Raw genomic sequence first — 27969 nt, 5'->3', positions numbered from 1 at the left:
CCATGAACCCTGGATGGTAAAGGAAGCTTCCTTGTAAAGGAAGCTTTGTAAATCAACTTATTTAAAATGCAATAGCGCAGCTTATGATTTAAAAGCATCCTGTGGTGAATCCTTTTAAAATGTGAATAATCACCCCCTAATTTGTCTGTTTGGTAAGTTCAGAATTTGGCTTATTGTGTCTTCTTAAAGCAAAGAGTACACCTGCACTCTTATTTCAGTATTTTCATGCTGGGCGGACTTTCAGAGAAATACAGGGTGCCTCTTGGATTCAGGATGGCATAGGCTAGGTAACTGATGAAACATGCAAAGTCCCTAAAGTCAATGAGAACATTAATTGTACTTTGTGATGCATACGTTTTAATGAGTATGAAAACTCATGGAGATCAGTTGACCCAGACTATATCAAGGATCATTGCACATAGGAATGCTGTCTGACTTGAAGAGTTAGACAATGAAGAGTAATTTTCTTATACTACCTTCTTTTCTCTGAAATTTCAAGGAAAGTCAATATGAAATTTTGACATGATACATAGATCCTTTATGAAAAACCAAACAGCATTGGAAACTTGTGCAGTAGAAAGAACTCTAGATTAGGAACTGGGGACTCTGAGTAAGACCTGCTATACACTAACTGCATGGCATGGGATAGCATGCCACTTTTATTCTTTCTTTGTCTTCGTGTTCTAATTGTAAAATAATCAAGTTATACTTGCATCTCCTGTGTAACTTCTGCCTAGAATCTTTAGTGATCTGATACATAAAACCAGATGTGAAATTATTTTGTTTCATTCTCTCCAATAGAAACATTGGAACAGGAAATAGTAGAAACAGTACTTAAGAGGTTGTTTTCTATTGACAATACTTGTTACTTTGCCTCAGCTTGAACTCTCTTTTGCCTATATGAAGATTTATGAAACATTTTATTTAGCTATGATATAGAGATTAATATAAACGTGGGAAACTCAGACTAAATGTTTTCTTTTTTCCTATCAGCTGGCAAACATTGACCTGTGTTTGAAGAAACTCGAATATATTTGAGAGAAAATAACCTCTCCCACAAATTAATTAAATTTGAAACTAAAATAATTATATCTCTTCATTGATTCCCTTTATTTTCACAGTATCCATGGGAATTTTGCCAATTCTTCATAGAGTGGTTTAAGCTTATTGACAACCCAGTTGGATGAAATACAGTTTGAATATATGCTTGTGACTCTGTCCTTTGCAAGTTGAATTGAGGAATAACATGCATCAGATGAGATACTTAAGGAGCCCTTTTTGAGAAGCACCATATAGTTTAAGAGCTCAGGTGACTGCTTTATAAGAGATCTGAGACCACTTTAGTTTTCCCCAACTTTTCACACTGGTTGCAATCCATGCAGGATGTTGAAAGGAGCTGGAATTCATAAGTGACCAGGCTTATGTTTTTATCAAATGTGCATTTAAAACACATTTTTATGCAGATTCATATATTGTATGCTACTATTCAGGTCCCAAATTTCTTATTTGTCAAAAGCATCAAGCTGATTTTAAGAGAAACGTAAACTTAATTCAATTAAGGAATAATGAAACTGTAAGTTTAGACAAATTGGAAATGCAGTCAAAGACTTAGCATTCCATAGTCAACCTCAGAATTTTACTGTCAACCCTAAAGATGCTAAAGCTATTGAGTTTTCAAGTATGTGTGATAAGAATGTCACCAAGCATAATGGCTAGTGGTTATAATTCTTTACATCCTGAAAGTGAAGAAGAATTTTACTTAGTCACTCATTGCAATTCTTAAGAAAATCACTATGCATTGATATATGCCATTGCCAATATTTTAATGTAGAAACAAATAACTTTCTTAATCTTCTAATAAACAAATGGAAACATTAAAAAGTTAATCACATAACAAAACAATTTCCATGTTTCATTTTCTCTTAAAATGTAGCAAAATGGGAAGTATGTAAAAGCAGCTCTATCATTAGAAATAAACAGAATACATCATTAAATGTGAATTCCAGAAAGGTGAAACTGCATTTATAGAAAAAATTTCAAACATATGGTGTAGAGATTAAAATTTAATTATATGTCATCTTGTTGGAACATGGTATAAAAATATGTATGTGCAATAAAGGGTCAAGAAACATTTATTAAGTACTTATTCGGTGTTCAGTATTTGATGTTATGAGACATATGAATAATACATGTATAAATAATTGAAATTTATTTTATTTGGCAATCAGACTCTCTCTACGTATCTTATGGAATAATAAAAATTCTTCCCATAGATATATAAATTATGAACCTATTATAAGATTAAAATGTTTGCAAAATATATATTTGCAAAAATAGCTTTATCAGTTAATCCCCATTTAATCTTACTTTGATGTATTAGGAAGTTTCTGTGGTGGTTTAATAGAATGTAGACTTTTGAAGACCTCATAAGATCTCTTATGTGTCTTAAATTTGTGAAACTCACAAGTATACTATCAGTAGAAACAAGGAAATTACACAGGGAAATAAAAAACCAGGCCCAGGGCCTGCTTGAGTTATCTTTAACTCTGTATTGAAGTGTTGGATATGGGATCCATGATGGAGTACAAGTTATGCTAGGCAGAATATATTATCTAAGCAATCCTTGTTTCTTAGTGAAGAATTGAGAAGTCATAAAAGCCCAAGAGCACCCTCTAGTGAAATTTCTAGAGTAGGCTTAAGGGGCTTGCTCTTGACCTTAACTCTCCCCCTCACATGACCTTTGATCTCCCAAAAGATAGCAGTTATATTTCTAGTATTTGGCTTTATCATCAAATCATTTCCAGATCACAAAGAAGGTGGGTTGCTTGTCAAATATTACTACTAGTAGATACGCTTAAACACTAAGACCTGCTATTTCATTGTTCTCATGATTTTTGTTTTTGCTTTCAGTATCAGCCTACCACATATGACCTCCACTACTGTCATGTGTTAAAATAGTTTCTGCAACTAATACAGCTAAAGCACTAATGGGAAGCATTACAAGTGTGTAGCTGAATTGCAGTAACTTTGTCCCTGCCTTTACCTTTCTTGTGCCTCTGACTCTTGACTTAAGTACACTATTTACAGAAACTGTATTAATACTTGCAATATTTGAGGTCAAGGGTAGTAGGTGAGATTTCAAATAGAAGTCAAAAATTACAGGAGGAGTAAAGAAGTCTTAGTATTTATGGACTTCTGAGTTTTTAGAGAGATGTTTACAAAGCAAGCCTGATCTTAGCTATAAGTTAGTTAAATCTGTGAGTGTAATACTATTCATTTTGATTAGCAACTATTACATAATAAATGAATCAAGGCAAATTATTAATTGACTTTATAGATAGTTTGCTCTAAAATTATATTGTTGGTAAGGAATTTAGAGACCTAAATCCTCCCACTGTAGGGAAAAAAACCCTTACACACCTAAATGTTAAGTCGCTTGCTCAATATGACACAACTACATCATCAGGACTACAACATATATGCCTTGTTCAATATCCTACAAGAACCTGCTTATTAAGGAGGTGTCAATATTGTTTCACAATTTTATTCTTACTAGTTTTTGTTTTTTATGGTTCTAATAACTTATGGACATGTCTTCATACTTACAGGAAAAGAAAGTGTGTAACTTCCAGGGTCATCTTTTTTCTATCTCTGCTTTCATGTATGGAGGAATAAGTCACTCTTGTGATTACTATTAAGATGAAGTAAAAAACATAATGCTTTGATATACATCAAACATTAATTCTGGAAACACTGTGCCACATAGTGTTCACGCTGTGCACTGAAAAAAAGCAGAGGGACCCATATGTCAGACTGATATTCTAGAATTACTGATAACCACCTCTGAGATTCTGTACTTCAAAACTGTTTCTGCTTTTATTAGTACCTACTTCCTAGTGTTCATGGAAGGATTAGGTGAATGAATGCTAATAAAGCATATGGAACATTGTTGGCATTGATTAATTGTTATATTGAATGCTGATGTCTAGTTTGAAAAAGGAACAAGACATTTTGGGGATTATCCAGTAGGGGTATGAGCTATGAACTGTATTAGATTTTGTGGGGGGAGATTACAACCTGATGTCTTGGGGGAAAAAATCCGCTAAGATATTCAAGTTGTTGTTTTTCATTGAAAACGAATGTATAAAATGACAATTTGGGAAGGCATATTACATATTAGGTCAGAAGTATATGATTCTTTCATTCCTCAGTTCATTACTATACTCTCAGTCTTGGCTTTAATCTCAACCATACCACCTATGACCTTAGTATACAACTGTTCCTTCATTCATATTATTGTTGATATTCAGAAGGTGAAGTGGTTGCTTATGGCAATAAATATTGTTGGTGTTCAGAAGGTGAGGTGGTTGTTTATGGCAACTAAAGGCAAAATTACATAATTTTGATTTTGTTGGAAAGTTAATAATTCAGTGATATTTTTATTCCCAGTTCTTTTCCTACTTTGCTATTCCTCAACATACAGTGTTGGTATTTAGAATCTTAAACTAGAAAACATTAATGCTAGAAGTGATCATAGATATTGACAAGTCTGATTCATTTATCTTACAGATGAAAAAATTAAGACCCCAGCAAAGAAGAAAACTGGCCAAGTTCAATTCTACATACTGACTTTCAGTGATAGGTCACATTTCCTTATTTTTCTAAAAATAATTGACTCTGGAGAAACAATTGATTGCTTAAATATTGCACTGATATGCTGAACCAATAGATTTACAAATGTAAATCAATGTTATCTATGAATAGACAGTACACAGTATTTTAAACCTATCTGTTCAGTAGTACAGTACACCGTGTATGCCTGTCAGCCTTTTAATTCCTATCGCATTGCAATGATGCTCAAGCTCACACTGAAACTCTTAAGTGATTATCTTTAAGGATTTTCTTCTCCAGCTATGAGTCTAAACAGTCTGAGTAAAGAGACTGCATGGTCTCCCCATGGCCTACTAAATGTTTTAGGAAGTGGAACCCCTTCTGGAGTTAGGAGAGAAACATCACTTCTAAAATGCCTTTAAAAATGCTCCAGCATAAACATTACACTGGAACATTTCATTAGCTTTTTGAGAACAATAAAGAAATGTGGAGCATAATAGGCTAATATGTTTAAGTGGCTTTGGTAGAACCCTACTTAACTCAGTGGGATTTTCTGCAGCATGCAGAGGTGGAAAACTATTCCTTACATATTTATTGTGTAGGACTACCTCCTTCTTTATTGCATGCAATTTATATCAAAGAGAAGTGACTTTCCACCTGTAATTCTAAAATCAAGCAAGTCTCAAAATACACGTTTTAGAAGAATCAATATTTAGGTATGATGATCAGCAACCAGCAGTGCTGACTTTTGGCACTCTGGATTTCTGTCAGTAAAGATGGTGGAGGAGCCAACTTGAATCTCAGTATTTCCTGGCCTTTTAGGACTTAAATTTTCATCAGGGGATTAAGATCTATGAAGTATCTGAGTTGCTAAAGAATACGCATGACCAGTTAAACCTCACTGGTCACAAATTACAAAAATTAATTCAATTAATAAAAGTTATTCTGTTCCTAGCAATAAAACTAGCAAGAAAACTTTTCTGCAAAATATTTTGAATTAAGTAAAAATATAAGCTAATCAAAACTATAAAGTGGTAGTTTTTATGGTTTTATTAGGATTCAAGTGAATATACTTAGTCTATTGCTATTCTTGCAGTATAATATTCTGCCAGTACTCTTTAGCTCTCTGAGTTTATTTTCTCTGGTGTAAATTGGGACCCCTTAGTCTTAGGGACACTGTGATCATTGTGATTTGTTTGAGCTTTTAGGAAAAAATGTGTAAATTAGGCCCACAATTACAATATTTTAAGCAAGTTCAAACAAACATACATGATGACAAAATAAAAGTTTCCACATATATATTAGTTTCCTTTCTGCCGACAAGTTGTCACCAAACTTTATTGAAAAGACCGAATTCCTATTTGTGTGGCATTGAATTAATGATATTAAAAAAAGCCTCTTGAGTGACAGCTGGAGTGGCTGAAGTGGCATATTTAAAACATTATGTTTGTTTGTTTCACTTACTGTCAAACTCTGTCTTAGAAATGCTATCAACTGGTTATATTGATAGATAGAAGCTGTCTTTTAGTTTCAGGATATGTTTTGTATCAAAGTTTCTCTTCATTGGTTTTTGGGATCTATATGCAAAATAACATATAAACACAAATGTAAAACCCAGCTGTAATCGTTTCTTAGCATTTGGTGACATCATAAATTCCTTAAGATTTATGCTCATGTTGTATTGTAAATATCACCAGAACCACTTAGTATGAGGGTGAAAATGCTTAACAAAACTTATTGAAAGTAATGCATATACTTATTTTTCACTTTGAGGAGCGTTTCCTAGCTACCCTATTTACCCCAGTGGAATTTCACAAAAATGTCCCTGGCACTCAAAGTTTGTCTAACAATGAATCAAGTGGGCTTATTTTAAAATTCACCCCTAAATATGTTTGCTGGTTTTGAAATTCTGATTTTGTGCTTATGTAATTCAAAAACAGCTTTGGTTTAAAAACAAAATTTGGCAAAAATACTAGTGCATTATGTGTTTTAATCACGTATGGTGTTTTGAAAAAAATAGACTCAAAATTGACAAAATTGTTTTATTGGCACTACAGTTCAAATGCATGGATTTTCTTCCTCACAAGTTGCATAAAATAAAAATAAAATCAGCAGATATTTCTTAAGTGAGTAGTATGTGAACTTAATTGATTTTTATAATATATAGTACAACAACTGCACTACAGACATAAATTTTCACGCTATGTTTTTGCATCCTTTATTTTACAGATTTCATTATGTTTTATTTTATGGTCAAGTCTATAGTGTGCTTTAGCATAAATTTTAAAATGCATGGAGCTCTCAAAAAAGTTTCCTCTAGTGATATGGATAGTACATAAAATCTAGTATCAGTGGCCCAGCGTTTCTCTTTCATAGAGCTCTTTGATTTTTTCTTGTATTCTTATAAGTCCTTTCTTTCGAAAATATATGAACTTAGAAACAGAAGTTTCCCTGGCTCATATTATGCCCATGAGACAATGATAATGCTGAAGTCCTTTTCATAATCAGGACCTTAATAGAGATTGTCCAGGTATTCTTAGCCAAAATATCCCTCTCATTGTACACTACTCCAGGGCAACATGTGGTGTGCCAGCTGGATGCCCTCCCTACATGCCTCAGGTGGCCACATTTCAATGGTGCCTATAGAGCACAGGCCAAATTCTCATTCTCTGTGTTAATCAGTGGGAGAATTCCCATAGAAAATGGGATGTGAGCATATTTCAGGAAAACTCAAAGAGATTAGCCAGATGATTAGGCCAGGACATTGTAAGTTCAAGTTTTATGTAGGATTTCTATAGCATTATCTTAGTTGACCGAAGAATGCTATAAAATTTGGAGATATTTTGAAATTAAAAATAATCATGCTTTTCATTTTACTGTGATTTCTCCAAAGAGAAATTCAACAGTATTTTTTCTTTTGATATAATAGGATCTCATCTTGATTCATAACATCAAAGACAATGGATGTACCTAGTCATATAATTTGACTGAAACTTTTCCCATGGTATTAAAAGGATCTGATTCTACTTGTAGAAATCTCATTATACTTCTCTTTTCAATTAAATTCTAGTCAATTCTACAAATATTTAGTAAATGCTTACTATGTACAAAGCACTTTATTAGATGCTGTGAATAATTCTGTGTATGGTGCTTTACAGTATGTAACATATTTTCACATTCATTTTCTCATTTGGTAAAGATTCACTTTATTATTATTACTTAAATTGTCTAGAGTTTCAGATGATGTTGTTTCCTTGGTAGAATGTTGTTGTGTTTTGCTTTTCTATTTTGGTGTGTCCAGAGACCATGCTAGGAATATATTTAGCTTTCCTTGAAGGAAAAATAAGGTCTTATCATTGTATGATCATATTAAATTGAGTTGGATTGGAACTAGTGGCATTTCCTGAAATTTCTGTTTGTTTCAGTCTTAAGTGTTTTTTTAATGACCTAATTGAAATGGTTTGTCAACATGTTCAAAAAAAACATAATTTTATTTACTACTTTTGTGACAATACTGATTTATCATATTTCATGTAATATCTTTTTTAAGGCAAAAACAATTAGATTTCTCCAGAAACTATTTATATCTCATACTTAATATTATATTAAATTTTACTGCTCTACCTTGAAATTGCAAGTGCCATACAACTCCTGTAGAGTAGGTATGAAAGCTATTATTCCCATTTAGCTCATGCAATATGCTCTAATATTGTTGCATCTAATGCAGAATGAAATAATATGCTTCTATATTAATGTTACAATGTCAAGTCATATTTCTACATATTTCTGAGTTTTTTCAAGTCTTTCTCTCAAACCTGCTTTGTAAATACGTTAGAATAGCCCCAGTTTTATTTTTATTCATTCGTTTTATTTCCCTTACCTATAGTGTTGAAATGGAATTTATCAATACTTTAGCATTGTAAGATTTTCAAATAATTTAAAAGAAAAATTATCTTCACTTTAAGCATCGGATGTATCTCTTTTTTTCCATAAACCTGAAACTCAAAACCTGCAGGAATGCCTTCATTTGCTTTATTTCTGACATTAAATCTGCAAAAAGGCACTTTCCAGGTAACCCATCAGCTATGTCACCCTGGGTATTTGGCCAGAGGGCAGTCATGTTGACCCCATCTGCAAAGGCTGGCTAAACTAGAATCTTGGACTATTAGAATCTCATTCATCAAGGTCCACATAAAGTATGGTAGGTGGGAAGCAGGAGGACAGATGGTAGGGTCGGGCGCAAGAAACTTGTTTGTTGACATTGATGTAGACCCTTCTTCTTGCCAGAGTGACTCCATGCACTTATTTTGGCATAGAAGACTAGGCTAAAGCTATCATCTTAATAGAAGGTGAGCTGCAGGCAAACTAGAGAGATCCATGCACAGTAGGTATTTAGAGTTGGCTTAGATTTTATCTATCAGCTTGACTGTCATACATACTTGATTGATGTGCAGCAGGGCTTGAAAGTGCTGCATTGATGTTGAGGACTGTGTCATAAGGTTCCTGATATGGTGCACATGTCTGAATGGAGTTGGACATTGGCTGTCTTTGCCCATGCCAAACAACACCAGACTTCAGTGCATTATTCTGCAGTGGAGTAGCAGATGGTGAGTGCAGACGTTTGGAGGGGGTGTGCCTTCAAACACAATATGGAGCCAGCAAACTTACTTAGAAGGTTATTGCATGTCTTGACTTTGGCAGCTATTTTTTAAGCACTGTTGTTGAAAATCTAAGTTCCATCCATTGTTATTTGCAAAATACTAGGCAAGGTTGGTATTCCAGGGAAAAGAAATGTGAAAACGCAAATACACTGTTCACAATGCTGGTTACAGTTACTTGGGGGTGTCTTCCTTGGTGTTGTCTAAATGGGCCGAGTAAACATTCTCAGATTGATTATTCCTGAAATTGATACCAAAACAATTATTAATAGTAGCAATATAGGTAAATTTTATCAATAAGTCAACAAGGGGAAAGGCCATCAGAGCACTGGGTGAACGCTGTTGTCAAATATGGTATTTATGAGTGACTTTATTTTCTTTGGGTTTTAATTCAGGAAAATTATTGTGTTTTTCAGCACTAAAAAAAAAACAAGTACCTCAATATCTCAATAGATGTTCTTTATGCACAAAAGTATGGAGGTTCACAGATTAAAGAGCACAGTAATTCCACATGTATATGAAAAGTTATTTTTATCGGTGTCTGGTTTTTTTTTCCCTTAAGTGAAATTCTAACCCATATAAATTCATCTTAGGCTTAAAATCACTTTTTTGGTCCAGATTAAAAGGCAATGTATACTTATTGAAAGGATGTATCAAAATAAAAAATATATATAGCGAATAAATTTAAGTCACTTGACACCACCAATCATGGATAAACAATTCTAAGTATTTGCTCTGCTTCTTTCCAGGTATATGGACATTTCTAAAGTGTACAGGTGTTTATATATATGTGTTTGTATATTTCTAAATAACATTTTGTATTGTATAGTCTGTATAGTGATCTCTTCACTTAGCCTAATTTTATTTTATGAAAACGAGTCATAAAATACTTGTTTTCAATAGCTGTGTAATATTGTATCTTAATTATATACCCCAAATTTTTAATTAACTCCTTCATGTTTGACATTTAGGTCATTTTCCACTATTATTTCTCCTACTCTGAGGATCATTTTTATATATAAATTTTTATCTGCGTCTTGGATTGTGTTTATAGCTTACATCCTTAGAAGGTTGATTTCTGGGCTAGAGGATATAAAATTCTCAAGGTTCCTTTGAGAATTCTTCTCCAATTGTATGTAAAAGTGCTTTTCTAACTACATTCTTAACTGTTTTGAATAGTAGCATTTTATAAATATATGACAAATTGTAGGCAAAATAACTGGTCTACATTGTTTTAATTTGCATTGATTTGATTAATAAGGAAATAGAATGTTTTTTACATGTTTGTTTGTCATTATTTTCTTATTTTTATAAATTGTTTGCTTATGGCCTTTACTCATGTTGTTTTACTGATTTGTAAGATTTTATGTGAGAAAATGTTAAATATTTGTATGGCCAATTTCATTTATTTTTTTCCTCTGTGAGTGTGTCCATGACTTTTATCTTCTTTTTTAAATAGCTTGAAATTTAGTAAATATTCACCATTTTTTTCTAGTATGATCATGGTTCTGTTTTATATTTTTAATTGTCTGTCTCTCCCAGAATTTATTTTAGCATGTTATGATGTAAACATCTTACTTACTTTTGTTCTTAATGGTTAATCAATTGTTCCGGAATCATTTCCCCACCGATTTTGATATCATCTTGATTGCCTCCTAATTTTTATCAACATTGGGATCTAGTTCTGGACTATCTGCTTTTTCAGTTCTTTCACCGGTTCCGTATTGCTTCCACTGCAGCTTCAAAATAAGTTTGTGTATCTTTTAGGTCAAATCCTTCCTTATCTTTCTTTTTACAAAAATGCTTTGGCTTTCTTCACCTACTTATTAGTCAGGATTCGTTTAGTTTCTTGAGTTCATAAAAATGTTTCATTGGAATATTTGTTGGAATTGTATTAAACCTATAAATTAGTATTAGTATCTTCGCAATATTCAGTCTTCCCATTCAGAAGCATAGTTTGTTTTCATACATAAATAGATTGTGTCTCTTTATTCATATAGATCCCCAAATTCCTTAGTATATTTAGATATAGGCATACTATGTTCTTGTTAGTGTCCTTGATTGCCTGTATTTCATTTATAATTTTTTGGTAGAAAAGTCACTTCCTATTTATAATCCATATGATCCTCAACTTACGTGGGGTTCCGTTCTGATAAACCCCTTGTAAAACTGGAAAATCCTAAGCTGAACCACTGTAAGTTGGAAACTATCTGTATTTATTATCTAGCTATTTTATTCAGCTCTCTTAATAGTTTTAATAATTTCTTTTAAGTTCTTTCGGGGTTTCAAAGTCATTAAATTATCTCCTAACAAAGATGACTGTCTATTTCCTTTCTTATTTCTGTTTAATATCCTATTTCATTGGCTATAATTTCCAAAACAGTTAAGTAATCATTGTGATAGAGGGCACATTTCTTGTTCTTTATTATTTGGCATTTTCTCTAATTTTTTTTCCATATTTAAGGCAAATATTAGTTGTTGATTTAAGACAGATATTATTTAATATATTGGTAAAATGGATTAAAATACTATTTTCTGAATCCTTATTTGATTATTAGGAATGGGTGTTAACTTTTAGTAATTTTTTTTTCTGGTAAATATTGTCCAGTTGTAATTCATGGACATAGACTTTTCTTGAGATGTATTTTTCAACTCAAATTAATTCATCATACATTTTATTCAGCACTTACTATATGCCAGAAATTGTTCACTAGTCATTGGGAGTAAGAGGCATATCCCTTTCCCTTTAAAACATTATAGAATAATTTGAAATGTGACACTTCAGCAATAGCATAATTGATTTCCCACTATCAAATTGCTCTTGCATAACTAGAAAAAAACTTTATGACCTCATTAAGAAAACTTTCAGAGTTTTTTAAATAACCTAATGGTATTCCATGTCACAATGTGAATTTTTAAAATTGTTTAAATGTAAAATGGTGATTCACAATTGAAATTACGAGTTTTATATTGAAACACCATCGTGTTCAGATTCTAATCAAAAATGTCCGTAAAAGTTTATAATGCCTCAGAAAATTCATAGACTTCTATAATATAGATTGTTTATATTCTGTGTGATTAGGAAATTGGAATTTCTCATCACACCTTACCACTCCTTGTACAGCATGACAGAAATGATATGTGATATTGGGGTAACTCGTTTTCATGATGCTGTCATTGCGGTTTCATTTCTCTGGAGTCCGAATCATCTGTAGGATTTCAGCATGTATTTACATAGCTTTATTTTCAGTTGAAGGGTTTTTTTTGGTATTAATTTTATTGGCTCAGTGTAGTGTAGCATAATCTAACTTGCTTTCCCCATATAATGATATCATTTGTCTTATTTTTGGAAATTCTTTAATGTTGTTCTTTTACATAGTATGCATGAAATGAAGTTAGATTTTTTATATTTCACACAAATATTTATTGAGAACCAATTTTCTGCTCAGAATCATGCTAGTTATTATCAGTTACAACACAGAAAAAGTAAGTCATACTTTCAAGGAACTTACTTTCTAGTTCATAGATAGATACAAATAAGCAAATTGCAAAACTCCTAATGAAATATTTATTTTTATAGAGGCATATATGTATGGCTCTGTGTGTGTATATATAGAGAGATATTTATTTATTTATTTATTTATTTTATTTTGAGACAGAGTTTCGCTCTTGTTGCCCAGGCTGGAGTGCAATAGCATAATCTCAGCTTACTGCAACCTCTGCCTCCCAGGTTCTAGTGATTCTCCTGCCTCAGCTTCCCGAGTAGCTGGGATTACAGGCATGTGCCACCATGCCCGGCTAATTTTATATTTTTAGTAGAGACGGGGTTTCTCCGTGTTGGTCAGGCTGGTCTCAAACTCCCGACCTCAGGTGATCCGCCTGCCTCAGCCTCCCAAAGTGCTGGGATTATAGGCGTGAGCTACTATGCCAGGCCTGATTTATTATGTGTGCGTGTGTGTGTGTGTATAGATATATATATATAATGTATATATATGTTGTATAAATGTATTTCATATAGACATATATAGAGAGATTTACACACACACACACACGGAGTCATATTCTTGTTCTTTTAGCAAATGTGTCAGTTCTTACAAGATTCCTTTTGTATATTTACCTCACCCTGGCCTCTTCATGCTTTTCCTATCATTATTGTACTTTTACAATTGTTTCTTCACTGGCAGCTTAAATAATTTTACTTTTGCAAGATTTTTTTTTATTGTCTTGGAAACTACACTGGATAGACAAATGTCATGCACATTAATCTGTAAGATATTACCAGTGATAATTTGTCTCAAACAAAGGGGACCCTGCTCAGAGTTTGGAAATAGGAATAGTGCAGGCTACTATAGCTGTAGACTGAAAATCATTGCTTTCCGAATCTCCTATTTCATTAAAGTACATACTTGTCTTGATTTTTAGAACTATTCAAAAAGAATTAACATGCATAGTAGGAAAACCCAAAATGTGAACAGTGAAGTTATCATCTCTATTAAATGGGGATTTTAGCGGTAAGCTTTGGTGTATTAAGGAAGAAAACTCCCATACTTTGAGTTTTCATGAGATTTTTATTTCATAGGCCGATCCATTTTAACATTTAGCATTTGGCATATATTCTAAGGTTTAGTCTTAAAAATTTATCAACTTTGAAAATTTATATCTCCCCTAAATTTTTAATGTCTGCATTGAATAATGTTTGTCACAGACCACAATACCTGTCCCTGTGGAATGGTTATTCTATCTTAATTCAAAAGTAATACTATTGATTAGATAATACTTACAGCTTCCAAACTTCAAGGCATTTTTTAGCCACCATTTCTCCTTAACCTAACTCTGAGCTTCCTGTGTGGTATCATTTGTTTGAGGTCTTATTAAAATGTAAATAAATTGCACCCAGCACACTTCCTCTATTTGCCCAGCTTGTTACTATATCGAAACAACTGTCTTAATGAAACACATATTGATGTATTGTGTATTTCCGTATTAAACAAAGTGAAGAGGAAGTTATATGAATATATAACAGAGCCCACTTCATAACAGTTTTTGTTAAAGCATTTTATAAATTGGAGATAATCTGAGCCATGGGAGGTGATGTAATTCTACATGACAGAGTTCACAGAAAGAGGATAGCTCCTCAGACAGAATAAGATTAGACTCTTGAGAGAGATGCATTGGGGCTTTTATGGCACTTTACCTTTATAGGCATAGCTGACTCACAGTTCTCCATATTAATATTGTAGTGTTGTAGCAAAGATAGTAAAAATAAAGAAAAAAGAGTATTTTCTCAACTAATGTATCTTTGGCATTGATATGAAATTTTTGACTTTTAAGCATCAAACTTACCATTTTATTTTGTTCATCTAAAAGCTACTTCTAACCTCCATATTATTTCAGAGAAATGGCTTAATACTTACTTAGTAGCAGGTTGTGTGTGTGTGTGTTTTGTGTGTGTGTGCGTGTGTGTATAAAATCTCCGTAAGACATGGTTGTATAAAACCAAATTCATGAAAGAATAAGCAATAACAATGAGTAGTATCATGAATAATGATCAATAGCAGGGCTATTAAATATAATAGTACTTGATCAATTACTAAGTTAATTTGATAGAAAACAATTGTTATAGAAATACTTGAAATATTTCAGTTGCTTAAGCACAATACCAAATAGTAAAAATAGGAGGCTACTCATTGTGTGCAAGGGAAAATGGGTAAGCCAAATTGGGATTAAAATGTGTCACATTGGAATGAAATCCTGAAGGTCCAGTAGTGGTTTATTGTCTCTGTGTCATCAGACTATCGATGCTCGTAATTTTTTCATTATACTTTCTGTATTTTCAGTGTACTGTTTTGTTTATTTTGTTTTTGCCATGGGCATGTATTAGTGTCATAGTCACAAAAAGTTAATGTAAAATGTGTTATGTATAGCCTACCTGTAGATAATTCATTAAGACGTAACTACTAATATATAAAATCTGCCTGAAGGAATGGGAGCCAGAAGCTAAATTTAAAGGAAAAGTATTTTATTGTACAAATAATCCATTGTCTCAGAACTTAACATTCTATTTTTGAAACATTCTTTAGTGCAAGTCATGTAGACCTAAGCTCATGAGGTTAGTCATTACTAGGAGGTTACCTGAATATTTATGTTACATGTAACAGCTAGAGAGCCAGCTAATATTAATAAGATTATTTATATTCTGCTAGAGGTACTATAGAAACATATTATAGAGGGCCTCTCTTATCTTATATAGAGGTTTAATACAACTTAGAAAAAAGCTGCCTGTTTGGACACCTTTGTGCAAATTATTAAAAGAAACCCTTTACTCAAGCAGATGCAGCTTGGGCTAGGGACCATGGGTTATTGAGTGGAACACACTCCTGGACTAGGTGCCTTGGGCAGGGTACAAACTATATAATCAGTTGGGTCTGCTCTATGTTATATGCCTTATTAGTTATTTGAAAATGGTTGGTGTTGTTCCATAGGTCCCAAATTATTTTATTCTTGCACAGAAAGGCAAGAATCATCTTCAGGTGACTTAGCAAAGAGGTGGTTAGCTAAGCTTTAAATTAATATTGAGCTCTGATGATACAAATCTGTTACTTTGTCTCAGACAAATTTAAGGCAGATTTGAAGCTATTCTGATTTGAATAGCTTTGAAGGTAGAAGAAAACTAAAGTCACCAAAAAAACATAGATGAGTTTATAGAAGATCTAAAGTTGATATTTTCAAATTGCATCTGAAATGTTGGGATATCATATAGTAAATTTAGATGAATTGTTACATGGAAGGGTAGACAGACAAATATACAGTAGAGGCAGACATCTCTTTGTTACAAAAAGAAATTGAGATAGCTTAAATGATACATCTATGAACAATGTAAATATATTTATATAGAAATATATTTGTATAAATATAAATGAAAGTAAATGAAAGATATAATATAAATTAAGTAAATAAAAAATAAAATGGGTAAACAGTGGAAAAACATGAGAAGGGTGCAAGAATTTGACCTACATTTGAAAAGCATCCTATAAAGAATCTTATGTACATTTACAGATTGGGCTCTGATTATATATTTTAAAGAAATACAATGCTGATACTAAGAAAAACAAATCTTCCTAGGATGCTCTTCAGTATGTATAGGGATCACTGTATTATAATGTAAATATCAAGATAAATATTAACTTTCATTAGCAACAAAGGATATTTTATAGAAATTCTACTTTGTAGTCCTCAATGTAGACTGACAACATCTTATTACTGTGAACTTTAGTATTCCCATTCTTAAAAGATTTGGACCAAATAGACAACACTTCTCATAGATATAATTCATTGAATGACAGTGAAGTCTAGATTATCTAGATTATATTAGATTAGATTATCTGGATAGTATTACTTGAAATACAACTATTTTTGTTATTATTATTATTTGAGATGGGGTTTCACTCTGTCACCCAGGCTGGAGTGCAGTGGTGCCACCTTGATTCACTGCAACCTCCGCCTCCCAGGCTCAAGCGATCCTCCTGCCTCAGCCTCCCAAATAGCTGGGACTATGAGCATGTGCCACCATGCCCAGCTAATTTTTGCATTTTTTGTAGAGACGGGATTTTGCTGTGTTGCCCAGCCTGCTCTCAAACTCCTGGACTCATGTGATCTGCCCATCTCAACCTCCCAAAATGCTAGGATTACAGATGGGAGCCACCATGCCCAGCCTATTTTTTGTTATTATTGTTAATTAATAGCAGAAATAGTAATCAAGTTGGGATAGGGTTGATATCCTTTTATAGAAATTGCAAAGCCTAATAAAAACAATCGCTGGAGAGGTTTGCTGGAAAAATACCATTCCACAGGAACAGAAATCTGTTTAAATATTTGTTTTGAATCCACTCGAATGTATACACAATAGGAGTTTGAGGCTTCAAGTTTCTTTTGCATTGCAGACTGGATATTGCCCTATTGATAACCTTATACAACAAGGTGATGGAGTTTCATCACATTCTCCATCATCAGACTTACATCTTTAAGCAATGTGTGTGATGTTTCAAGGTTTTGTTTCATGGATTAGATTTCTTGTTTTCCCAACAGAAACAGTAGTCTTTACTATTACATGTTCCTAGATTAAAGGTTTTGACACTTTAATGAGATGAAGTTTGGTGAATACTTTGATTTCCTCAACATTTTGTAAAAGTGAAGTATTATGTTGATCCAAAAATATCAGTAAGATATTCATAATTAATGCTTTATACATTCTTAATTTCTCCTGAACAAAGTTTGCTGATTTTTTTTCTTCTATTTCAGTCTCTGAAGAAAAATGAAAGCTTAGATAATTCATAGAAGCAGATATTATATGTTTATCTCTTTTCATGTGATAGGAGTTATTTTGTAAATCTGTACATAATTTAAATGCTCTAGGGAAGTCTATTCTCAAGGGGACTTTATTGTGGATCATCATGTAAAGGAAAAATTATTTTATAGTAAATATTATTCTCTATATCTATATGGGAACTTTCTGATTTACAAGTTATTTGAGTTCCAAAAGGAGCTTATTCCCTTTGTATGTTCCCAAGGAAGTATAACCTGAGTGAGCACAGGAATCTGTGAGAAAATAAGCTGGCAAATACTAACCTGATCCAAGTAAGTATTTGGACCTACTTAGATCTCTGAGCTATTATTGTTTTGTATAAGATTAAGTCTAAATGACATATTCTTTACAATTGCTTAGAATAGATTTATTCCAACTCAGTCCAGCTCCAAAGTTCATAGCAACTCATTATTAACCAAAGTAATTCTAGTCCTTCTTGCTGAGTGGTTTCTCCAAACTCTATAAAGTGAGGCGAAATTATTTATCTCCCATGGGAGAATTTTGGTAACCTTATATCTATATCCCATACACTTCCCTAGAAATCCTTAATCCCCCCCACGCCCCTGCAAACCTTTAAACCTTCTAGAGATGTAGTAGGAGGGGCAGTTGAAGATTTTCTGTACACATGTAATTATTATGAAAATGTTCATTCAATGGCAGTTAGACTCCCTCCACCCCCACCCCAAATGCATGCCTACCTGCAGCTAGGCCCCTGATTCCTGCAGTACTAAGAAAAGAGTTAGACAATGGTCATTCGCTGAAGAAATGGCATAAGTCGTTTATGCCCATTATAGATTAAAAGGTCATAAATCATATCACAGAAGCTGGATACTTTTGGGAGCTAAAGGGGCCAAATTAAAAGTTACGTTGGGACAACTAGCACAATTAGGAACCCACAGTGTTTTAGCCAGGACTGCTTCCTCCAATTACCCCTCCCCACAGTTCCGTTGGATCAAAAGTTCTGCCAGGGCAGGACAAGTCATGAAAACCCACAACTTCACTGCTGAAAGTGGTTGATTTGATAATTTGATGGAGCAGAACATGGAAAAACCCCATGCCCTTAGGTGTGGTCAAAACAGTGACAATCTCAGGGGCAAACAAGCAAGGAGAATAAACATCATATGTAGCCTGAAGTTACAGTTCAGAGTAGAAAAGAACTGGCAGATTGGTCAGAAATTTAGCAGGGAGAATTGGAAAAGGATACTATCATAGTGAACCTTGGTAAACTACCACATATTCCTAGAGGTCTGAAAGGCTACACACATACTTTGGGGAAGACCAGAGGAGGACCAAGATGTCCACTTATCCTTAGCTGAACCTAAGGCTTTGGGCACACAGAGAGAGGATAAGAGAGAACAAATGGAAAGTAAAAATTAAAAAAAAGACTTCTAAACTGCCTGAATTTTGAGTGCATTCTCCACCCCCCCCACACATATATATCAACTAGAGGTGTTAGTTAGCATAATGGCCATAGGTGTTTAAGTACAACCTGTGACTGATCGTTGGCTGACCACTAAACTGTTAACACAGGGGAAAGTCCTAGCTTAAAAACAAAAATGGAAATTACACAAACTGAGCAGAAACATCAACCGTGGCACAGCATGGGGAAGACAGGCTGCACAGAGTTACGTTAGGTAAGTCCTAAATAAACAAACACGGCAATAGCAGCAACAACCCTCAACAGAGAAAAGTCAGAAGCCAGAGTTGCTGTAATATAGTATATAAAATGTCAGTTTTCAAGAAAAAAATGAGACATGTAATAAACAGGAGTGTGACTCATACCCAATGTAAAAAGCGATTAAAAGAAAGTGTCTGAAGAAAAATTAGAGATTGTATCTGGGTTGAAGTGGAGACAGCAGATGTTAAACTTAGCAAACAAAGAGTTGAAAGCACTATTAGAAATATGTTCAAATAACAGGAAATCATGTTAAATAAAGTATTACTGTAATTACTCTTTAGAGAGTATCAGTATAAAGATAAGTTATTTTAAAAGGAACAAAAATTCTGGAGTTAAAAAATATAATAATGGAAATAAAAAATTTACAAGAGAGTCTCAACAGAATATTTGAGATGGCAGAATGAACAAACAATGAGATTGAAGATCAATTAATAGAAATGATCTGATTTGAAGAGAAGAAAAAAAAAATGAAAAAAATGAGCAGAGCTTTGGAGACCTGTGAGATACCATCAAGTACACTAACATATCTCTAATGGTAGAGAAGAGGAGGAAAGAAAGAAAGGGCTCAAAAATATTTGAAGAAATAATAGCCAAAAACTTCCGAAATGTGATGAATAACATTAGTCTACACATTTGAGAAGCACAAAACTCTATGTTGGATAAACACAAAAGCATCTGTAAATAGACACATTATAGTCAAACCTTTGAAAGAAAAAGAGAAAATTTTGACAGTAACAAGAAAGAAAAAGACTATTAGATACAGGAAAACAACACTATGATTAACAGCTTACTTCTCATTAGAAACAAAGCCAGAAGGCAGAGGGATAACGTATTCAGTGTGCAGAAGGAAAAAAAAAGGGAAAATGTCATTTAGGAATTTTATATTTAGCAAAAGTGTTCTTCATACAGAAATATAAAATAAGGATATCCCAAATAAACCAAGACTGAGACAATTCGCTGCTAGTAGACCTGCCTTACAAGAAATACTGAAGGAAATCCTTTAAGTGGAAATGAAATGACAAAAACATATCTAAAATTCACCTAAACAAAAGGACCTCATCATGTCATTATGTAGTTAAGTATAGACATAATATAAACATAAAACTAAATTCTATTTAAACAGAAGGAAGGAAATAACAAAGATAAGAACAAAAATTAATGAAATAGATAATGAAAATAATAGAGAAAATTAATGAAACCAAAAGTTAGTTTTTTGAAAAGATAACCAAAACAGTTTTTCTTTTGCTAGACTGATCAAGGAAAAAGGAGAGAAGATGACAGATTACCAAAATGAGGAATCAGAGAGAAGGTATCACCACCAGTCCCATAGAAATGAAAAGGATTATAAAGTATAATTATAGTTTATACTATACTATAAACAAATAGTATAACCTCATAATCATTCTCATTTCTATAGGGTTGGTGGTGATACCTTCTCTCTCATTCCTGATCTCATACTATACTGTGAACAAATATTATAACCTCATAATCCTTTTCATTGCTTGATAGAAATACAACCTGTGACTGATCATTTGTTGACCTCAATTGTCATTGCTTGACAATTAGACAATTGTTAGCAACTGGACAGTTGTTAGCAGTTAGCTGGATAAAATCTTAAAAATGTACACATTACCAAAACTGACTCAAGAGGAAATAGAAAATATGAACAGACTCATAATAGTTAAGAGATACAATATATAGTTAGGAGAAAATCCTAGGTGTAGATGGCTCCACTGGTGAATTCTATCCATTACCAATCTTTCACAAACTTTTCTAGAAATAGAGCAAGAAATGTCATTTTTCAGTTATTTCTACAATATTACACTGAGAGCAAAGCCAGACAAAGACATCACAATGAAAGAAAACTGCAGACCAGATTCCCTCATGAATATAGACACCAAAACTCAACAAAATATTCACTAACCAAATGTGGCAAAGTAGAAATGCATTATACAGTCTGACCACAGAGGATTTATCCCAGGAATGCGAGTTTCACTTCACATCCAATAATTAATTAATGCAGTATACCAGATTAATAGAAAAAAGAAAAAAAAAACCACATGACCATTTCAATAGATAAACAGAAACATTTGAGAAAATCCAGTATCCACTTGTGATATAAACTTTCAAAAAAGGAATAGAAGAGAACTTCTGTAACCTGACAAAGGACATCTATGAAGAACTTATAACTAATGTATGTAATGATGAAAACCTGACCGATATACTCCTAGGATTGGAAAAGAGGCAAGGTTGTCAGTTTTTATGTCTTCTATTCAACATTGTACAAGAGATTCAATCCAGTCCAGAATGATAAATACAAGAAAGAAAGAGAGAGAGAAACAAATTAGAGGGAAAAGAAAGAAGAAGAGAAGAAGAAAGGAAGAAGAAGGAAGAGGAAGGAAGAAGAAGAGAAGAAGAAGAAGGAAAGGAAGAAGGAAGGAAAGGAAGAAGGGAGGGAGGGAGGAGGAGAGAAGGAGGAGGAGGAGGAGGAGGAGGAAGAAGGAAGAAGAAGGAGGAGGAGGAGGAGGAGGAGGAGAAGGAGAAGGAGAAGGAGGAGAAGAAGGAGAAGGAGGGGGAGCAGAAGGGAAAGAAAAGGGTAGACAGACCAGCAGAAAGAAACAATCAATGGCATACAGATTGGAAAGTAAAAAGTAAAACTAATTCTTTGCCGACAATATAATCCTGTACGTAGAAAGTTCTAAACAATGTATGTACACCTCCCCCACCACACACACATGAACTAATAAAGGAATTCAACAAGTTAACTGGATATAAAAAGAGATATTGTACAGAAATCAATTATATTTCTGTATACTAGCAACAAACAATGAAATTAAGAAAACAGTTCAATTCACAATCCTGTGAAAAAGAATAAAGGTGTTTTTACAGAAATTGACAAGCTAATCCTAAAATTTACATGAAGATGCAAAAGACCCAAAATGGTGAAAATAATTTTGAAAAAGGAAAACAAAATTAGATAATGTACAATTTCTGCTTTTAAAACTTACTATATAGAATATGATATTGGCATACAGATCAACGGAATGGAATTGAAAGTTCAGAGAATTAACCATTATATTTTTCATCAATTAAATTTGACAAAGGTGCCAAGGCAATTTGTCAGGGGAAGGGATAGTCTTTTCAATAAGTAGTGCTTTTGTAATTGATGCTAGGATTATATACAATATAAATAAATATTCATGAACCTAGGACTGTAAAAAACATAGATTCTTATTTCATATCGTGCATAAAATTAAATCATGGGCCTAAATGTAAGAGCTAAAATTATAAAATTTCTAGAAGAAAACAGGAGAAAATCTTCATGACTTTGAGTTAGAAAAAGTTCTTAGCTGTCATACCAAAAGCTTGATTCAATAAAATTCTTGGTGATTAGGATGTCAACAAAATTTAAAACTTTTGCACTTCAAAAGACCCATTAAAGAAATGAAATGACAAACCAAAGACAGGGGGAAAATATTTGCAAGACTGTGATTTGCAAATCATAATCTGATAAAAATTTTTATGCATAATATATAAAGAATTCTTCAATAATAAAAAGACAAGCAACCCAGCTAAAAATTGGGCAAAATATTTGACAATTCACCAAAGTGATTCACCAAAGAAGATGAAGTCATGCCTAATAAACACTTGAAAACATGGCCAACATTATTATTTCCAGGGAAAAGTAAATTAAAGCCATAAGATACTACTTCACAACCACTAGCTATAATAAAGACAGATAGTAAAAAGTGTTGGAAGATGAAGACAAATTAGAAGCCTCCTATATTATTACCAGGGGAAATGTAAGAGTATAATCACTTTGGAAAATGGTTTGGAAGTTTCTTAAAAGTTAAAATAAACTTACACTTATGATCCAGCAATACCACTTTAAGGTATCTAAGAGGGAAAAAAAATGTGTCCACACAGAGACGCATTTTATGTGAATGCTCTGGCAGCATTATTCATAACAGTAAAAAACTGGAAACAATTCAGATGTCCATTGGCTGATGAATGGATAAAACAAATGTGTTACATCCATACAATGGAATGGTATTCATCAACAAAAGGTAATAGACTACTGCTACATGCCACAACACAAATGAATCTTAAAAATGAATTGTGATAAGTGAAAAAGCTACATGAAAGAGATCACATATTATTTGATTGCGTTAATAAAAATATCCAGAAAGGGCAAATTTATAGAGACAGAAAATATTTGTTGTCTGGGTCTAGGGACTGACTGCCTAAGGGTATGAAGGATCGTTGTAGGGTGACAATAATATTCTAAAAATGAATAATGGCGATGGTTATACAACTCTAAATTTACTTAATGTCATTGAGTTGTACACATAACAAGAGTGGATTGTATGTTATATAATTTATATCTCAATAAACTGTTAACAAATGAAATTATGCTTATTAAAACTAAGAGAAGTATAGAGAAATCTGGCAGACATTCTCTTAAGCAAGTGACCAAAGTTAACATACCCAGAGATATCATATACTTTGATATTATGTTAGAAGAAGGGCACATCACCTCTTTTGTATTCTTCTCTAAACCTATAATCCTAATCTAGTAATGGACAAATCAAAGTTCTAAAAGATTTCACAAAATATCTGACCACTAGTCTTCACAATTATCAGTCATGAAAAACATGGAATGACTCAGAAACTATCACGGATCAGAAGAGACTAAGGAGACATGGCAATTAAAATGCAGTATGGTATCCTGGATTGGATTTTTGGAACAGATAAAAAAAACATATTAATGGAAAAATCGATGACATCTGAATAAAGTCTGTAGTTTAGTTAATAGTATTGTATCAATATTAATTACTTAATTTTGTCAAATTTACCATGGTTATGTAAGATATTAACATTAGGAGAAACTAGTGAAGGAAATATGGGAACTCTCTGTACTATCGTTGCAACTTTTCCATAATTCTAAAATTGTTCCAAAATACAAAGTTAAAATTTTAAAAAGCGAATGGAGAATTTACAGATTAAAGGATAATAATCATTCAAATATAATGTGTAGATCTTATTTAGATCTTGATTCAAACTAACCAGCTATGAAAAGTAAAGACCATTTAAAAGTCAGTCATTTAACATGGACAGGATATTTAATGACATTAAAGAATTACTATTATTTTCGATGTGGAATGATATTAGTTATGATTGTCATCTTTCAGTAACACATAGTAAAGTATTCATGCCTAAAATAATAAGCTATGTGGGATTGTCTTTTAGATCTGGTGGAAGAAAAAGTAGTGAGAGTGTAATTGGAAAAACAATTGACTATGGGTGATGGGTACTAGAGAGTTCATTTTGCTATGTTCTGTACTCTTGCATATATTTGAGTTTTTTTATAATAAAAAGTTTTTAAATACTGAAAAGAAACAAATACTAAAATAAATAATTAAAGTATTATAATTAGCCTTCTATGCTGACCACACACAGGGCTGTCTCTTAAAAATCAAATCTGTACAATGTCTGAATAAATAAATCATAGAGATGAGTGAACTCTCAAAAGCACTCGGAGCAAGATACAACCAGTACTGAATAGTTGGAAGAGCAATAAGAGAAGTGCCTGAATTAACACAGACCCCCTAAGCTGGAATGCTTTGTTGTTCTTTCCTTGAAGTTCTGTGACCTGGTGATATCTAAAACTCCTTCTGTGTGAGGATTGTAAAAAGTAGAATGTGGTCAGAAGCAGCCCTTTGTTTGTAGTCAGTGGTAAGATCTATAGTTCTCACCCCCCTTCAGTTTTTTTTTTTATTGACTGGGGACTTTGTTTGTGGCCTTGTGACTTACAAGATAGGTTACTGTAATATAATGCATTTGCTATTTCTCTGGAAAGCCATTCAAAATCTTTAAGGAGTGCAGAATGTACACTCTTTTGCTAAAGGGTCTCTGCCAGAGAAGCATTCTTCCGGATTTTGTAATTTGCATTGATTACTGAGCTGTTGCTCAGTGCATCATTGGATGGTGACTGTAATCTATAAAGCCTTACATAGTTTTGTTCTGATTAAAGAAGTCTGACACTGGTTGTCAATTTTAATAATGACTGAGATTGATCTATGTGACTTAAAATTTTAACAGATTTTGGAACCTGAAATGCGAGAAGCAAGTTTTCTTATTGATGACACATACTCAGTAAATCTATTTTAAAGGTGGGTTCAGTGTACAGCAGTGAATTTGAATTAAAAAATACAGAAAGTTGAAAACAGACAAAAGTGCCCAAAATAAGGTATTTGTTCTGACTTTCTGTTCCTTCATCTCACCTGACATTCCCTCAGAATATTTTACATCCTTGATGACCAGTCTTTTAAGCAATTCTACCTGATAACCCCACTATATAGTGACAGAGTTACTGATTTGTTCATGAGGAGATAAGAAGAGGAGCACTATTCATATCAAAGACAACTGGTCCCACTTCCAGGTCCATCTTTGGGCCAAGATATGTAGTCGCCAACAGTGAGTTGGCGACTATATTTTTTGAGTCCTGGCGCAAAGTAAGATCCATCTGTTTTGCCCAGCCGTTTGCCTGAGTGCCACAAAATGGTCCTGTTATTAGTCTTATTTGTGGTCCTATTTGAGGTTAGGTATAATGTAAATAAATTTCAGTTCTCCTCATGATGAATACAGCATGGGAATAATGGGGTGGTATTGGTAGTTGTAAGTGATGTTGAGTCTCTATTTTTTCAACTGCTCTGTTTTCTTTGGATTGGGAAACAGACATTTAAGAATGAGTTTGTCATCTGGAAGGATAGTTGTGACCAAGTTTCCCTCAACAGGATACAAGATGTTATTTTTGAGCCTCATTACCCTCACCAAGAGAAAAAAAAAAAAAGAAAGAAAAAGGAATAAGAAAGAAAGTGAAAGTAGAGAAGAAACATGCAGAAATAGGAGAAAAAGATCAAAGAGGAGAAGGAGAAATGGCATGGAGGAGGGGGAAAATGAAAATTGGTACACTGACCATCTATTCATATAATTGATTTAATTATTTTGAGCTGATAGTTCAATTCATTCAACATCTGGCAAATTGAGGAAAAGGAAAACTGACTGATTGAATTGAATTACTAGTTGTCAGTTAAATGTTTATATATAAATATTCAGCCTAGTTTCTATCACCTTTTCATGTCTAAACTAGAAAGTGAATTCGTTTCACTAACCATATTTTGTTGGTGAGTAGAACAATGCCAGTTGGTGGTTCAGATTTATCCAGAGGTGGGCAGTTTTTACATTTCTGAATCATTTTTCAGAGATTATTGTTATTCAATATATTTATATTGTATAATTGTATAATTTCTGAGCACAAGTTATTTTTGTCAGTTTCTTTTATGAATGTTTTGCTGCCTTAAAAGGAAATATGTGCACTCCCCTCCTCTCATTCAGTTGTCCCTGGTGACGCCTCCATAATTTCTGCCTTTACGCTGGTTCATTTTTAGCCTAATTCAGGCATGTGAGAGGAGGGGGAAAAGTTTAGTAGTCAATGTCAGTGATTTTTTCTTTTAAATCTGATCTCATTCATGAGTGAATTTAGCATGAACCTGAGCATGTTTACACTTAAAATCTATGTACATCAAATAGACCAATTACCCAAAATATTCCTCTATACATTTCAAGAGAAAAAGAAAACAGGAATCACAAGTAAGAACTACATATGCTTTCTAATAATAGTACAGTTTCAGGGGTGATTTGTGATTATGCTCTCCTATGGGGAAATATTAAAATATTACCTTGCACTAATGTGAAATTGGACATAAACATATGACATTTAGTGTTACAAATATATAGAAAGTATTCTGCCATGCTATGAAATGAAAGAAAGCTAGTTATATTACCTCATTTATATTTTAAAACTAAATTTTCTAAATCCCATTGTATCAGTTTTCAAAGCTAAAAGTAAGGATGGTTTAATTCTACTGTGTGATTTTTTTAATTTAAAAAATACTATTATTTATAGATGGTGTTGTTTGAAGAAAGAAATGATTGAAAAAATAGTATAATATTTTAAGCCCAATATTTATTATACACTTGGAGCTCTTAATGCCTGGATTCTCACTTAATTTAGAATTAAAAATACGTATTTAAAAAATAAGCAATGTGGTTACAGTTATTTAAACCAGGGAGTCTTGTTCAGACTCTCTTGATCTTCCTGTGCTGCTTCAAACAGCAGTGGCTGCATGTGACAAGATGTACAATATGATGTGAAATGGGGCACGCTAAACCCATAATACAGTACATTTCAATGGCCATTTTGTGTTGTTAAATATGTTCGTTTAGCCCTACTTCACCATCTATCTCACCAGCAATTCAGTCACTGGAAAGTAGCAGATCTAGCATTTTTTACAATTCTATTTGAAATCATAATTTCTCTTTAATATGGGTATTCAGATACATAGATTTTCTTCTTTATTCCCTGAACTTAATATTTTCTGTAATCTTTAGGCTGTAAAAATTGTTTAGGAGTTTTTTTTTTTTTATCAGAATATAGCTAAAATTCAGAAACATTGAGTTTCTAGTCATATCATTATGAAGTCCTTAACATGGAGGCATATTTTGTTTTTCAAAATTGCTTTTTTTTCTCCTCTTTAGATCCTTTTCTTTTCATTAAAAAACTACTCCGGGAAGAGGGATTTTTTTTTTTTTTTTTT

At 33.0% G+C, this 27969-nt stretch overlaps 1 protein-coding gene across 1 annotated transcript in view; it reads left to right on the top strand.

Annotated features, from left to right (window-relative positions):
- Positions 1-27969, top strand: part of ZBTB20 (zinc finger and BTB domain containing 20) — an 804541-nt gene that overhangs the window by 288375 nt on the left and 488197 nt on the right. The gene's annotated exons all lie outside the window — the stretch shown is intronic.

The sequence above is a fragment of the Rhinopithecus bieti genome, unplaced genomic scaffold (genome assembly GCF_001698545.2).
Source record: "Rhinopithecus bieti isolate Rb0 unplaced genomic scaffold, ASM169854v2 scaffold_41114, whole genome shotgun sequence".
NCBI classification, from domain to species: domain Eukaryota; kingdom Metazoa; phylum Chordata; class Mammalia; order Primates; family Cercopithecidae; genus Rhinopithecus; species Rhinopithecus bieti.
This window is presented reverse-complemented; position numbering and strand designations above follow the sequence as displayed.